Genomic DNA, 15,785 nt, shown 5'->3' on the forward strand with positions numbered 1-15,785 from the left:
AAGGCTTTCTTCACTGCATTGCTTTTGTATCTGTGTAAAAAGCAGTTGTTCATGTATATGTTGGTCTCTTTGTGGACTCCTTAGTCTATTTCATTGATCTATTTGTCTTTCTTGATGCCACACTCTTGATTACTGTAGCTCTATGATAAGGCTTGAAATGACTTAGCATTAGTCCTCCAGTTTTGTTTTTCAAAGACATTTTGGCTGTTCTAGATCCTTTGCATCACCATATGAATTTTAAATCGGCTTGTCTGTTTCTACAAAAAAAAAAAAGCCTTCTGGGTTTTGATTGCGGTGGCGTTGAAACTATAGATCAATTTGAGGAGAATTGACATTTTAACAATACTGAATTTTCCATGAGCACCGTATCTCTTCCATTTATTAAAGTCTTCCTTAATTTTTCTCAGCAGTGTTTTATAGTTTTCATTGTACATATCTTGCATCTTTTTGGTCAGATATGTCTCAAGTATTTCATATTTTTATGCTATTTTAAATGTAAATTTTAATTCAATTTCTAATTGTTGATTGCTAATGTATATAAATACAAGTGTTTTTATGTAATTGACCTTGAGCCCTGCAACTTGCTAAACTCATTCAGTTAATTAATTCATACAACTTTAAAAGGTTACTTTCCATTTATAGTTACTACAAAATATTGGCTGTTTTCTCTGTGTTGTACAGCACATCCTTGAGCCCATCTTACACCCAGTAGTTTGTGCCTCCCACATCCCCACCCCTACATTGCCCCCCTGCCCCGCTGGTAACCACTAGTTTGTTCGCTATATCTGTGAGTCAGCTTCTTTTTTGTTTTATTCACTAGTTTGTTGTATTTTTTAGGTTCCACATATAAGTGATATCAAACAGTATTTGTCTTTCCCAGTCTGACATTTCAATTAGCACAATGCCCTCCAAGTCCATCCATATTGCTGGAAATGGCAAATGTTGTTCTTCCTTACGGCTGAGTAGTATTCCATTGTATGTATATACCACAGTGTGTGTGTGTATATATACACACACATATATACACACCACATCTTCTTTATCCATTCATCTGTTGATGGACAGTTAGGTGGCTTCTATATTTTGGCAATTGTAAATAATGCTGCTGTGAACATTGGGGTACGTATATGTTTTTGAATTAGTGTTTTAGTTTCTTTAGTTGTTTTAGTTTTTTTCAGATATATACCCAGGAGTGGAATTGCTGGGTGCTAAACTCATTTATTAATTCTAGTACCTTTTAAATAAATTCCATCTGATTTTCTATATAGACAATCATGTCTTCTACAAAAAAAGACAGTTTTACTTCTTTCTAATCTGGCAGCTGTTTTTTTATTGTAACTTGTTTTGTACTGCTTAGATCCGATATAATGTTGAATAGAAATGTCAAAAGTGCATATCCTTGTCTATTCCTGAATTTATGGGGGTAAATATTCAATATTCACTACTAAATATGATGTTAGCCATAGGTTTTTTTGTAAAGGCACTTTATCAGATTGAAGAAGTTCTCTTCCCAGTTTGCTGAGAGTTTTTCCTTTTTTTTTAAGGAATTGATGATGGATTTTGTCAAATGCTTTTTCTGCATCTATTGAAATGATCATACAGGGTTGTTGTTATTTTAGTTTTTAGCTGAAAAAAAATCCTGTATGGTGAAGTAAGTTGGTTGATATTTGAATGTTAGACGAGTTTTGCATTCTTGGGATGAGCCCCATGTAATGGGGGATACATTGGGATAAACCCTATGTAATTATGATGTATTATCATTTTTAAATATAGTTGAATACAATTTACACTTACATTTTATTTGAAAATTTTGCATCTATGTTCATAAAGGATATGGGTCTGTAGTTTTCTTTCCTTGTAATATCTCTCTGGTTTTGGTATCAGGATTATGCTGGCCACGTAGATGAGTTGAGAAGTAGTTTATACTCTTCAATTTTCTGGAGAAGTTTGTGTAGAATTAGTGTTATTCCTTAAATATTTGGTAGAATTTGGTAAAGATATCTGGTCCTGGACTTTTCTTTGGGGAGGGTACTTAACTATAAACTCAATTTCTTTAACAGATATAGGGCTATAAAAGTTATTTATTTCTCCTTGAATAAGCTTTGGTAGTTTGTAGAATTTCTCTGTTTTCTAAGTTGTTAAATTTATTGGCACAAAATTATTCATTATATTTTCTTATTATTCTTTTAATATCTGTAGACTCTAGTGATATCATGTCTCTGATTCTTGATATTGGTAATTTGTGTCTTTTTTTTTTCTGATCAATCTGGCTAGAGGTTTATTAATTTCATGGATTTTAAAGAACAAGCTTTTAGTTTTACTGATTTTTTTCTATTGTTTTCTTGTTTTGTGTTTCATTGATTTTTCTTGATTTTTATCATTTCCTGTCTTCAGCTACTGTGGATTTCATTCATTCCTTAGCCCCCCCCCCACCCCCAGTTTCATAAAGCAGAAGCTGAGGCATTTAGTAGCATAACTTTCCTCCTAAGTACTGTTTTAAGGGCTGTGTTAGGTTTCTGTTGCTTTTGTAACAAATTTCCACAAACTTAATGGCTTAAAACAACACAAAATTGTTCTTTTAAAATTTTGGAGGTTAAAAGTCCAAATTCAGATTTATTGAGCTAATGTTAAGGTGTTGGCCGAGCCGATTCCTTCCGGAATCTGAAGAGATACTCTGTTTCCTTGCCTTGTTCATGTTCTGGTGCCACCTGTATTCCTTGGCTTGTGACCCCTTCCTTTGTCTTCAAAGTGTACAACCCCAACCTCTGCTTCTGTCATTACGTTACCCTCTTCTCTCCGAGTCCTCCTTGGTTACTCTTAAAAGAATTACCGTGATCACATTGGCCCACTGGAATAATTCAGGGTAATCTGCCCATCTCAAGATTCTTAACTTAATCACATCTGCAAAGTCCCTTCTGTGACATAAGGTAACATTTACAGGTTCTGGAGATTAGAACATATATATATTTGGGGGCCATTTTTCACCATACCACTAAGGCATCTCATACAACTTGCTGTGATGTGTTTTTGCACTCAGTTCAAAATATTTTCTAATTTCCATTTTGATTTTTTGTCCCATCAGTTATTTAAAAGTGTGTTATTCAGTTTCTAATTACATAAGGTTTCTGTTATTGATGTTTATTTTAATTCCAGTGGTCACAGAATACACTTTTTAATGACTTGAGTCATTTAAAACATATAAAGACTTATTTTATGCTCCAGAATATGATGTATCTTGGTAAATATCACGTATGCATTTGAAAAGACTATGTTTTCTACTGTTTTCAGGTGGGGGTTCTATAAACATCTGTTAGGTCATGTTGGTTGACAGCCTTGCTCACATCTTCTATAGCCTTACTGACTTTTTCTTTATTTGTCCTATTAATTATTGAGAAAGGGCTATTGAAATCCCTGACTGTGATTATGGAGTGTCTACTGTTTCTTGTAGTTCTATCACTTTTTTTCCTTATTGTATTTATTTTTATTGAAGTATAGTTGACTAATAATATTATATTACTTTCAAGGGTACATAGTGATTTGATGTTTTTATAGATTACACACCATACAAAGTTATGATGCAGTAATATTATTGACTATATTCCCTGTGTCGTTCTGTCAGTTTTTGCTTCATGTTTACTTGAAACTCTGCTGTTAGTTGCATAAATGTCTAAGATTGTTATGTCCTTGTGGGTAGATCAACCCTTTATCATTTGTGAACTGAATTTTTTTGTCCTGGGCAGGATTCTTTGCTCTGAAACTTTCTTTGTCTGATATTAATATGGGCTCTCCAGCTTTGTTGATTACTGTTAGCTTGGTGTATCTTTTTCTGTCCTTTTACCTCTGACCTTTTGTGTCTTTATAGTTAATATGCATTTCTCATAGGCATAGATAGGGAATCTTGCTTTTATAATCATTTGGATGATTTCTGCCTTAAGAAAACTAATAGAATTTCTTTTTTGAGCAGTTTTGAATTTACAGACAGATTGAGCTGAAAGTACAGAGGGTTCCTATATACCCCTTCACTCCCCTCCCCCCACTTTCCCTGTTATTAACTTCTGTCATTAATGTAGTACATTTGTTACAATTTGTCATACTCTGCTCCCACTGCCATAACAATATACCTTGGACTGGGTGGCTTAAACAGCTGGAATTTATTTCTCATAGTTCTGGAAGCTGAGAAGTCCTAGGTCAAGGTGGGGGTCTATTCAGTCTCTGGTGAGGGCACTCTTCCTGGCTTGCAAATGTTGCCTTTTTGCTGTGTTGTTATAGGGCTTTTCCTGGGTGCAATCAGACAGGGAGCAAGAGGGCTCGAGAGAGAGCAAAAGCAGGAATGAGAGGAAGAAAGAGAGAGAATGAGAAGATCCTCTTTCTCTTCAGGCTAGAGTTCTGTCGGATTGGACCTCATTTAACCTTAATTACCTCCTAAAGATCCAGATCTCCAGATATAGTCACACTGGGGGTTAGGGCCACAACATATAAATTTTGAGGTGACAAAATTCAGTCCATTACAAAACTGATGAGCCAGTATTGATACTCTACCATCTCTGTCTTTTAATCAGGGTGTTTACACCATTTACAGTTGTGATTATTATTATTATTTTTTTAAAGGATAGAGCCATCCTTTTTTTTTTTTTTTAAATAAATTTATTTATTTATTTTATTTATTGGTTTTCATTGCTGCACACAGGCTTTCTCTAGTTGCTGTGAGCGGGGGCTACTCCTCGTTGTGGTGTGCTGACTCCTCATTGTAGTGGCATCTCGTTTCAGAGCGTGGACTCTTGGGGCGTGGGCTTCAGTAGTTGCGGCACACGGGCTCAATAGTTGCGGCACACGGGCTCAATAGTTGTGGCTCACGGGCTCTAGAGCACAGGCTCAATAGTTGTGGCGCACGGGCTTAGTTGCTTCGCGGCATGTGGAATCTTCCCAGGGCAGGGCTTGAACCCATGTCCCCTGCATTGGCAGGCGGATTCTTAACCACTGTACCACCTAGGAAGTCCCTACAGTTGTGATTATTGATATAGTTAGATTTAAATTTATCTTGCTATTTATTTTCTATTTTTCCCATGTGTTCTTCGTTTTATCTGAATAAGCCTCCTTTGTCTGAATAAGCCTTCTGTATTGTATTGTATTTTTTCTGAGTTTCAACCAACTCCTTTTATTTATTTTTTATTTTTAAATTTTTATTGGAGTATAGTTGATTTACAATGTTGTGTTAGTTTCTGCTATACGGCAAAGTGAATCAGTTATACCTATGCATATATCCACTCTTTTTTAGATTCTATTCCCATATAGGTTATTACAGAGTATTGAGTAGCGTTCCCTGTGCTATACAGTAGGTCCTTATTAACTATCTATTTTATATATAGTAGTGTGTGTATGTCAATCCCAATCTCCCAATTTCTCTCTCCCCTCCCCCATCTCCGCCTGGTAACCATAAGTTCTGTAGAAGAACTCATAGTTTTTGTCCTGCTTTCAGCCGCTAGGCTTGGGGCTGGATTATTGTCCTGTAGCCCCAATCCATTCTCCGTCCTGCTTTTCTCCCATCAGGTCATGTAGCTGAGGGTCCAATATGCTTTATCTCTAAAACTGACAGAAATCAGACAAGGTTAATATTGAAACATTTTGGAGTGTCACTTTAAGGTTTTATAGAATTTGGTTCTACCTGCTTATCCACCTGAATTTCCCATATCCTTTTTCAGACACTCTCTATATTTTCTCCTCAGCCTTATATCTAATTGTGCGCATACCCTAAATTTCTTTATCATCAGGCTCTCTTCCTGCCTGCCTTTACATTTGACATGCCTTTCCCTTTCAATACAAGTCTTTTTTCTCAGCTCTTTGTGTGATGAAATCTTATGGACCCTTAAAGACTCAGGTTCGTGTTACTTCCTTATAAAGCCTGACCTGGCTTCCTGTCTCACTCCACCCACGAAGGAAAAGGTTTCCTTCATTGAGTCCTCAGAATGCTTTCTAGGTGTGTCTGTTACAGCACTTTTCACATTATATATAGTAAGGTCCCCCCATGTCTGTTTCCCCCACCCTGAAAAAAATATATGGGCTCTGTAGCCCCAAGATTTTGGAGCCTTTCTGTGGAATATAGAAAAATGGTACAAATCAACCGGTTTGCAGGGCAGAAATAGAGACACAGATGTAGAGAACAAACATATGGACACCAAGTGGGAAAAGCGGGGAGAGGGGGTTGGGGGGATGAATTGGGAGATTGAGATTGCCATATGTACATTACTAATCAGAAAAAAATATCAAATTGTACACTTTAAATATATGCAGTTTATTTTATGTCAATTGTATCTCAATAAAAGTTCTTAAAAAAAAGACTTTGGAGCCTATGTAGTTTTTTAAAAGTCTCTTTGAGATTGTTCCTATATTACTCAAGATTCTTGGTTGTAAGCACCAGAAATAGACTTCAGCTTTGTTTGTTTGTTTGTTTGTTTTTGCTTCCCCACTAGCTTTGTTGAGGTATAATTGACAAAGTTGTAATATGTTTAAGGTATACAAAGTGATGTTTTGAAATATGTATACATTGTGAAACGAGTCCCCAAATCCAGTTATTTGACACATCCATCCCATCACGTGGTTACCTTTTCTGTGTGTGTGGTGAGAATGCTTAAGGTCTTTTTGTGGTTCCGTTCCACACACTTAGAATTCAAGAGTGGTCCCACTATTCTCAGAACTGATCAAAGTGGCTCCCTCTGCTTAAATTGCGCACACAACGTAGCTTATGATGAGCACGTACTTTCCTCCTGGAGGTCTAGCGTTTGGGTATGAGCTAGCTAGAGGATGCCTGCTTGACCAAGACCCCAGTTAACATCCTAGGCGCTGAGTCTCTAATGAGCTTCCCTGGTAGACAAGATATCACGTGTGTTTTAACAGATCCTTGCTGGGGGAATTGTGTGTCCTGTGTGACTCTACTGGGAAGGGACTCTTGGAAATTTTTAACTAGTTTCCTCCTAACTTCACCCATGTGCTTTTTCTCTGTTGATTATGCTTTGTGTCCTTTCAGGGTAATAAATCCTATCTGTGAATTTCTGTGAGTCCTCCTAGCAAATCACTGAAACTCGGCATGGCCTTGGGGACCCTTGACATGGGAGACATCTCTTCGAGATAGACTTATGGTGCCTTTTCTAGAGCCCTAAAGGTTTCATTGGTTCTGGAAAATTTCTAAGTTGATCTTTTGGTTTGGTGTTTCCTCTTCCACAGGGTAGTATGAATTTGCCTCCCACACCTGTGGCACAGATTTGGGGTTCTGATTTCTGATGGATACCACTTTCCCTTGGTGGAAAAAGAGCTTCATTGACACTTCCCTGGACAGTGGTAAGTGTCTTTTCATTTCATTTTCGTGGGCAGAGCAGCTTTGTGAGCCATGGCTTTTGTGGGAAGCCCAAGTCCTCACCTCTTATCCCCATGAAACCACCAGTGCCCCAGGTGTTGGCCTCTGAGGCTTACATTGATTTATTAATCTTCTCTTGAGAGGTTTGGCTCCAACTCCTGTTTTGTTTCTCGGGCCTCTGGGGATTTCCTTTACTTGCTTTCAAGCTTAGCATCTATTAAAGTTTTTTGTTAGACTTTTTTTTTTTTTTTTTGCCAGCAGTATGAATGCTTAAGGGTGATCCTATTATATCAGTTCTATACAACCGATTCCCTAGAAATTGGACCTATATATTTCTCATCTTGAGTCCTCTTTAGTATGGAATCCAGACAAGGCGTGTAGAAGGGATGAACAGATGTTGAACGTATGAATAACCCCCTACCCCTAGTATTGTTTCTCCATAAATTGATATACATGATCATAAAATCTTTGGTCATGTCAGGTCTCCTTGTTCGTGACCTAAAGTAAAATGAGAAAAAGTAATGTGAAGATCAAGAACTTTCCTATTTTGTGGGCATTGCCCTTCCCAGTCAAGATGATAGACACTGACCTGAGTATATATGCCTAAGTGGCAGTAATGTTCCCAACCCTTGAAGGCACAGCAGAAAGAAACTCTAGCTGTTGGCATCCCACTCAGCTGTCCTCTCAGAGGCGCTGTGCTGACTCCCCCATTGCACTTAGGGGAGCAGAGAGGGCTCTTGGAGGGATGGGCGATGGATTGCTCTCATGTAACAGAGGCTTCTCACACTACCTTGTGTGGACAATGCAGATTCACTTGTGGAATGATAGGAATCAAAAGAATCTTGTCTGGGATCATCCACGATCATCATTCTTCTAATTAGCTCTGTCCAGGCTACCCTGGATACGATGCAGGAAAGGGCTATTAGTTTTTCCAAATTCTGGATGCATGAAAGTGACTCTAGTCTGATGCCTTGCTGGGACTCTGGAGAAGAGGGTGGGCTAGAGTAGACAAGACTGACATAATGGGTAAAGAGAAGAGCTAAACAAATTGGGGATAAATAGTAGAGGTAAATACTAAAACTCTGGAGCCCAAGGCTTGAGTTGGGGTTGGGACTCCGGTTATACAATTTTAGACTACACTGTATACATCTCTGTCATAGTAATTGTCACCACAGCAGAATAGTCCTTTGTATAGTCATTTGTCAATTATCTTCTTCATGTAACAATAAATTCCATGAGGATATAGACTATGTCTGTCTTACTCACGTCAAGATCTACAACGTCAGACACTGAGTAAATATTTGTTGAATACGTGGAGTCATGAAATCAACCTATGTTGGGTCTTTTCCCCCAATCCTTTCCTGAATCCAGATTTGAATTTTGTATGGAAGCTCCAAACTCACTGACCACCAACAGTTCCATTAATAAGCTCACTCCCCACCTCCCACCCCTAGTTTCACCTCTGTTTATGCAGCTCTGATCAGCTGTCTGGTCAAAGCAAAGGAGTTAAGCTTTTTGTTTTGTTCCATTTCATTTGGTTTTTCTATTTTCATTTGGTTTGGCCTGGTTTTGTAACTTCCAAGTCAAGGTAGTGAAAACATCCAAGATACAAAGAGAAATAAAAGTAAACACCACTGACACAAGGTAACCATAGAAAAGGTATCCAAAACTTTCTTTCTTTCTTCCTTTTTAACCACACACCATTGTGCCAGTGAATCACTTCAGGCCGTTAAACTTTGACCCTGGTGGCAAATTGTCAACCTTTTCTTTGTGGTTAACCTCTTAAAAAAATAAGGACTGAGGTATATGGGTTTTGGAATTTTCTATCTAGAATTTACTGCTATGGGCTTCCCTGGTGGCGCAGTGGTTAAGAATCCACCTGCCAATGCAGGGGACACAGGTTTGATCCCTGGGCCAGGAAGATCGCACCTGCCACGGAGCAACTAAGCCTGTGAGCCACAACTACTGAGCTCACATGCTGCAACTACTGAAGCCTGCACACCTAGAGCCGGTGCTCTGGAAGAGAAGCCACCGCAATTAGGAGCCTGAGCACTGCGACAAAGAGTAGCCCCCGCTCTCCACAACTAAAGAAAGCCCTCGTGCAGCAGCAAAGACCGAACACAGCCAAAAATAAATAAATTAAAAAAAAATTCACTGCTACATATTCACGATGAAGTATTTATTTCCAGGCCACATTGACAGAAATTACCTTTAGGTAAGTAATATGTGTTCTGAGTTGATAGACACTATTAATTTTAATGTTTGAGGTCAAGAGAGTGATCTAACACAGTTTGGTATTCAATTCATTGTGATAGGGTAAATAACGTTTGTATTTAAGAAGATTTAGTGTGACCATCCATTCCTTTTAAAGAATCACAATCTATAAATTTGAGAAACAGGCTATTGTTTATTTATTTTTAATTTTTAAAATTTTTTAATTTTTAATTTTTTTTTGGCTGCATTGGGTTTTCACTGCTGCGTGTGGGCTTTCTCTAGTTGCGGCAAGCTGGGGCTACTCTTCCTTCCATGTGCAGGCTTCTCAGTGTGGTGGCTTCTTTTGTTGCAGAGCACAGGCTCTAGGTATGCGGGCTTCAGTAGTCGCAGCTTGTGGGCACAGTAGTTGTAGCTTGAGGGCTGCTGTAGAGCGCAGGCTCAGTAGTTGTGGCACACGGGCTTAGTTGCTCCTCAGCATGTGGGATCTTTCCGGCCCAGGGATTGAACCTGTGTCCCCTGCATCGGCAGGTGGATTCTTAACCACCACGCCACCAGGGAAGTCCCCCAGGTTATTGTTTAGAATGCCAGACTTTGTAGCCAGCTTTGCCCCTAATTGGAAACATTTATCAGGGTTAATGTACTTTATAAATCTGACTGGAGAAATTCTCAAGATGGCTTTTGTTCATACATTTATTGAATATCTACTATGTGTCAGGTACTATTCTATATACATATGTAATTCAAAGATTCTTATCTATTACTATAAATTATATATGCACAAAATCTATAGCATACGTCATAATATGATGTGTCAAAAGAGAAGTAAAGTACTAAAGAGAGTTCAGTGATAGCTGAGAAGTAATTAAGGAGAGCTTGTGGTAAAGGTGACCTGAGAAATGAAGAGTATTCCAGCAGGTAGAGATGGGAGTGGAGACAAGAGGAGCCTCAGCACAGCCTCCGAAGGATTGAGGCTGTTCACTGGGACGGGTGGGGTTGGTGCACAGAGGGGAGAGAAGGATATACATTTGGAAAAATGGGATAGGGCCAGAAAATGTAGGGTATTGAATGCTAGTGTAATGAATCTGAACTTAATTTCCCATTGGTAATAATAAGCCATTGAATAATTCTGAACACAAAACAAACAGGAAGGTTTTGATTAAGGTAATAGCATGATTAATATTCTACATTTAAGTCATTGCTTTCCAAATCAGGTTGATCTCTAAAATCACCTTGTAGAGTTTATTTTTTATTTATCTTTGGTTTTATTTCTGTTTTTTTTTAATTTATATTTTATATTGGAGTATAGTTGATTAACAATGTTGTGTTAGTTTCAGGTATACAGCAAGGTGATTCAGTTATACATGTATCTATTCTTTTTAAAATTCTTTTCTTGAGGAGTTTATTTTATTTATTTGTGTATTTATGTATTTATGTATATTTTGGCTGTGATGTGGGCCATGTGGAATCCTAGTTCCCTGAACTAGGGATTGAACCTGCACCCCCTGCAGTGGCGTCTTAACCACCGGCCTGCCAGGGAAGTCCCTTAGGGAGTTTATTTTAAAATACAAATTTATAGGCCACACCTTGGAAGTCCTGATTCATTAGAATCTCCTGGAAATCCTGATTTTTCATTCTGATGGATCCTATTCCCAGGATGGGCAGCTCCCCTAGTGATGGTGACAACAGTGGTGACCCCCATGGTCCAGTGGTAGCAGAGCCATTGGCAATGTTCAGTTTATAGCAGTGGTGGCAGCTGCAGCGGTGGCCCCCAGCCAGGAGGCCGTGATCGTCGTGGTGAGCCCACCTGTTTGGCCCACCTTGGTTCCTACTCCTTTTCTAGGCCGTGTTCTTCAGGTTTCCAGATGATGAATTCCTATTCTGCTTAGTTACCCCTAAGTCTCTGTCTGTTGTTTGCAGCTAATTCCTCTGGCCAGTACAAAAGCCAAGTGGAATTTTCAGGGATGTTCAGTCCCTGCTCATTCCTCCCCTGTCCCCCTCTAACAGAGAAGAAAACATACAGACGATCCCTTTGTCTCTGGGAGAAAGCCTAACTGCTTGGTTGTAAAGTCTATCCCTGGCCATGAAATATACTGGAAAAGGTCTTCAAATGCTAGCACGTGAAAGTGAGATTTACACCAAGCATACCCATCCCCTTCCTGAACCCTGTTGCATTGCTTCCCTACCTTGACGTAGATTTGTTTGGTGTGGATTACTTGCTTAGTCAATCGCAATTCCTCTCTGCCTTCTAATGCTTTGGGATTCTAGTCTTGATTCTCTAGTCTCCAACTTCTTCTCCTAGATTTCATTCCTCAGGGTTCAGCAGAGTTTCAGCTGTGAGGCTTCCCAGACTTTTTGGGAAACAAACAGCTGTCTACTACAGGTTTTAATTCTTTCTATTTGGTGTCAAAGGTAACTTGTGTCTTTTTAAAGTTCCTGTTTTCCCTAAATAGATTTTAGGGGGGAATGGTATCCCTTAGCTTAGCTGTGGACCTTTACCCCAAGACAAAATTGTGTCTTGTGAGTGCATGGGGTCCAGGGCTTTTTTGAAAGTGGACTTTCTTCTCCTTATTTGCCATTTGCAGAATCAGGAACAGTAAGAATATACATTGTATTTTTAAATCAGCTCATTTGTGCTTTTCAAAAGATCTTCATTTTGACCCTAAGACTCTGAAGGTTATGTTTTTTCCTTCGGGTAAACTAAATGGGTCACCAGGCACAGCCTGGCGGAGTGAGCAAAGATGGTGTTACACACCTGAAATGAGAGGTTAGGGTCTGTCGCAACAGAAAGTGTGTTCTGTGAAACCGCAGGAGCCAGATTTCCTTGGAAGACACTTGTGTAGCAAAGCTCAAGGACTTCTCTGTCCTACCCCTGATACCACATGGTCCTGACATTGGAACGTTAATGTACAATAATGGGGAAAGATACCAGATTTCACCTAGAGCAGTGGTTTAGTTTGTATCAGAATTGTCTGACTGCTGGTAATGTGGATTGCTAAGCATGTACCAGACCAGCAGACTAATAGTACCTAATTCTGCGTAAACGTGTGTGCACGTGTGTATGTGTGTGTTGGGGGTGAGGGGCTTGGTCACTTTTTTAAATTAGAAAAATGACTTTAATAAGGCATAACAGGTAAATCCAAAACAACTAATGATTAATATTGGTAAATGATGTCAATATTAACCTTTTTCTTTATTAAATTAAACTTTTAATTTTGAGGTAACTATAGATTCTCATGCAAGTATGAGAAATAATACAGGGAGATCACATGTTTCTTTTACTCAGTTACCCCTAATAGTAGCATCTTGCAAAACTATAGTATAATGTCACAACCGGCATATAGACATTGATACAGAACAAAACATTTCCATCACTACAGAGATCTCTCCTGTTACCCTCTTGTAGTCACACTTACTCTCTACACCCCTACCTGGGTCCTTAACTCCTGGTCACCACTGTTTTCAATTTCTCTAACATTCTATAAACGTTATGTAGATGGAATCATAAATTCTTTGGATTGCCTTTTTTTCACTCAGCATAAACAAATTGTATGTATCAATAGTTTTGTTCCTTTTTGTTGCTGAGTAGTATTATATGATATGATGTACCACAGTTTGTTCACTCATTCCCCCTTAATAGGACATCTGAATTCTTTCCAGTTTGGGGTTATTATAAGTAAAACTACTATAAACAATTGTTTATAAATTTTGCATGAACGTAATTTTTCATTTCTCTGGGATAAATACCTAGGAGTACAACTGCTGGGTGGTATGGTGTTGCATGTTTAGTTTTTTTTTTTAAATAAATTTATTTGTTTATTTTATTTATTTATTGGCTGTGTTGGGTCTTCGTTGCTGCACACGGGCTTTCTCTAGTTGCTGCAAGTAGGGGCTACTCTTCATTGTGGTGCATGGGCTCCTCAGTGTAGTGGCTTCTCTTGTTGTGGAGCACGGGCTCTAGGTGCATGGGCTTCAATAGTTGCAGCACACAGGCTCAATAGTTGTGGCTCACGGGCTCTAGAACACAGGCTCAGTAGTTGTAGCACATGGGCTTAGCTCCATGGCATGTGGAATCTTCCCAGAGCAGGGCTCGAACCCGTGTCCCCTGCATTGGCAGGCGGATTCCCAACCACTGCACCACTTATGAAGTCCTGTTTAGTTTTTTTTTAACATTTTTAAATTTTAATATTTATTTATTTATTTATTTATTTATTTATTTATTTTTGTCTGCATTGGGTTTTCATTGCTTCGCATGGGCTTTCTCTAGTTGTGGCAGCGGGGGCTACTCTTTGTTGTGGTGTGCAGGCTTCTCATTGTGGTGGCTTCTCATTGTGGTGGCTTCTCTTGTTGCAGAGCATGGGCTGTAGTTGCACTGGCTTCAGTGGTGGTGGCTGGTGGGCTCTGGAGCGCAGGCTCAGTAGTTGTGGCTCACAGGCTTAGTTGCTCTGCAGCATGTGGGGTCTTCCTGGACCATGCATGGAACCCATGTCCCCTGCATTAGCAGGCGGATTCGTAACCATTGCGCCACCAGGGAAGTCCCACATGTTTAATTTTTAAAGAAACTGCCAAACTATTTTCCAGAGTGATTGTATCATTTTACATTCTCACCAGCAATGTATGAGTGATTGGATTTCTCCCCATCCCTGACAACATTTGGTGTTGTCACTGTTTTGGATTTTAGCCATACTGGTACGTGCATATTGGTATTCTCATTGTGTTTTAAATTTGCTTTTCTCTAATGGCTAATGATTTCTCTAATGGCTAACATTGTTTCATGTGTGTGTTTGCCACCTGTGTATCTTTCTCAGTGAAAAGACTCTTCATGTCTTTTGCCCAATTTCTAATTGGATTGTTTGGATTTTTTTTTTTTTTTTGAGTGTTGAGTGTTTAGAGTTCTTTATACATTCTAGATACTTGTCATTGATCAGGTCTGCAAACATTTTCTCCTGAGCTGTTGCTTATCTTTTCATCACCTTAACAAGATCTTTCAGAGAGCAAAAGTTTTTAATTTTGATGGTTTAATTTATCAGTTTTTCCTTTGATGGGTTATGTTTTTGCTGTCAAGTCTAAGAATTCTTTGCCCAGCCCTAGATTGTGAAGATTGTCTCCTTTTTTTTTTCTCAAGGTTTTATATTTCACATTTAAGTCTGTGACTCAATTTGAATTAATTTTTTATGTTAAGTTGAAGTTGAGTTGATTTTCTTTATCTACAGACGTCAGTTGCTCCAGCACTATTTGTTGAAAAGGCTGTCCTCATTGAATTGCTCTTGTACCATTGTCAAAAATTTGTTGAGCATATTTGTGTGGGTCTCTTTCTGGATTCTCAGTTCTGGTCACACATTGATCTCTGCATCTGTTCTTCTACTAATACCACACAGTTTTGATTACTGTTGTCATATAATAAGTCTGCAAATTGGGTGGAGTGATTCCTCTCACTATTCTTTTGAGAAAACATTTTAGCTATACTAGTTCCTTTCCTATTCATATAAATTTTAGAATAATCTTTTTTATATTTACAGAAATGTTACTGAGATCTTGAATGGAATTGCATTAAATGTGTGTGTCAATTTAGGGACAGTTGACATATTTAATATGTTTAGTCTTCCAACCCATGAATATAGTATGTCTCTCCATTAATTAGGTCTTCTTTGAATTCTTTCATCAGTATTTTGTAGTTTTCAGCATATGAGTGCAGTGCATGTTTTGTTAGATTTATATCGAAGTATTTCATTGGTTTTTGAAAAATTGTAAATGATGTTATATTTTAAATTTCAGTGTCCATGTGTTTATTGCTAGTGTATAGAAATACTATTGATTTTTGTATGATTTTCTTCTATCCTGAGATCTTCATGACCTCACATATTAATTCTAGATTTTTTTTTTAATTCCTTGGGATTTTCTATGTAGACAATCATGTGAATGGAGATAGTTTTATTTATTCCTTTCCAATTTGGATGCCTTTTATTTTCTTGCCTTGCCTTGCTGCGCTGGCTAAAACTTCCGATACTACGTTGAATAAGAGGAGTAAGAGCAGACATCTTTGCCTTGTTCTCAATCTTAGTGTAAATGCACTCCGCTTTTCACTATGAAGTGTAATTTTAGCTACAGGTGTTTTTGTAAATGCTTTTTTATGAGGTTGAGAAATGGCCCTTTATTCCTAGTAAACTGAGAGTTTTTTTTTTTTTTTATCATGAATGAGTGTTGAATTTCATCAAAATTTTTTCTG

The 15,785-nt window shown here is 38.4% G+C and overlaps 1 protein-coding gene across 1 annotated transcript in view; it reads left to right on the forward strand.

Moving 5' to 3' along the window:
- The first annotated feature begins 7,266 nt into the window (after nucleotides 1–7,266).
- MIER3 (MIER family member 3) overlaps nucleotides 7,267–15,785 on the forward strand; it is an 86,077-nt gene continuing 77,558 nt past the window's right edge. The window contains exon 1 of the mRNA XM_057743294.1: nucleotides 7,267–7,332. The gene's annotated coding sequence lies outside the window, so the exon portion shown is untranslated. The remainder of the gene's footprint in view (nucleotides 7,333–15,785) is intronic.

This window comes from Hippopotamus amphibius, chromosome 1 (genome assembly GCF_030028045.1).
Source record: "Hippopotamus amphibius kiboko isolate mHipAmp2 chromosome 1, mHipAmp2.hap2, whole genome shotgun sequence".
NCBI lineage: Eukaryota > Metazoa > Chordata > Mammalia > Artiodactyla > Hippopotamidae > Hippopotamus > Hippopotamus amphibius.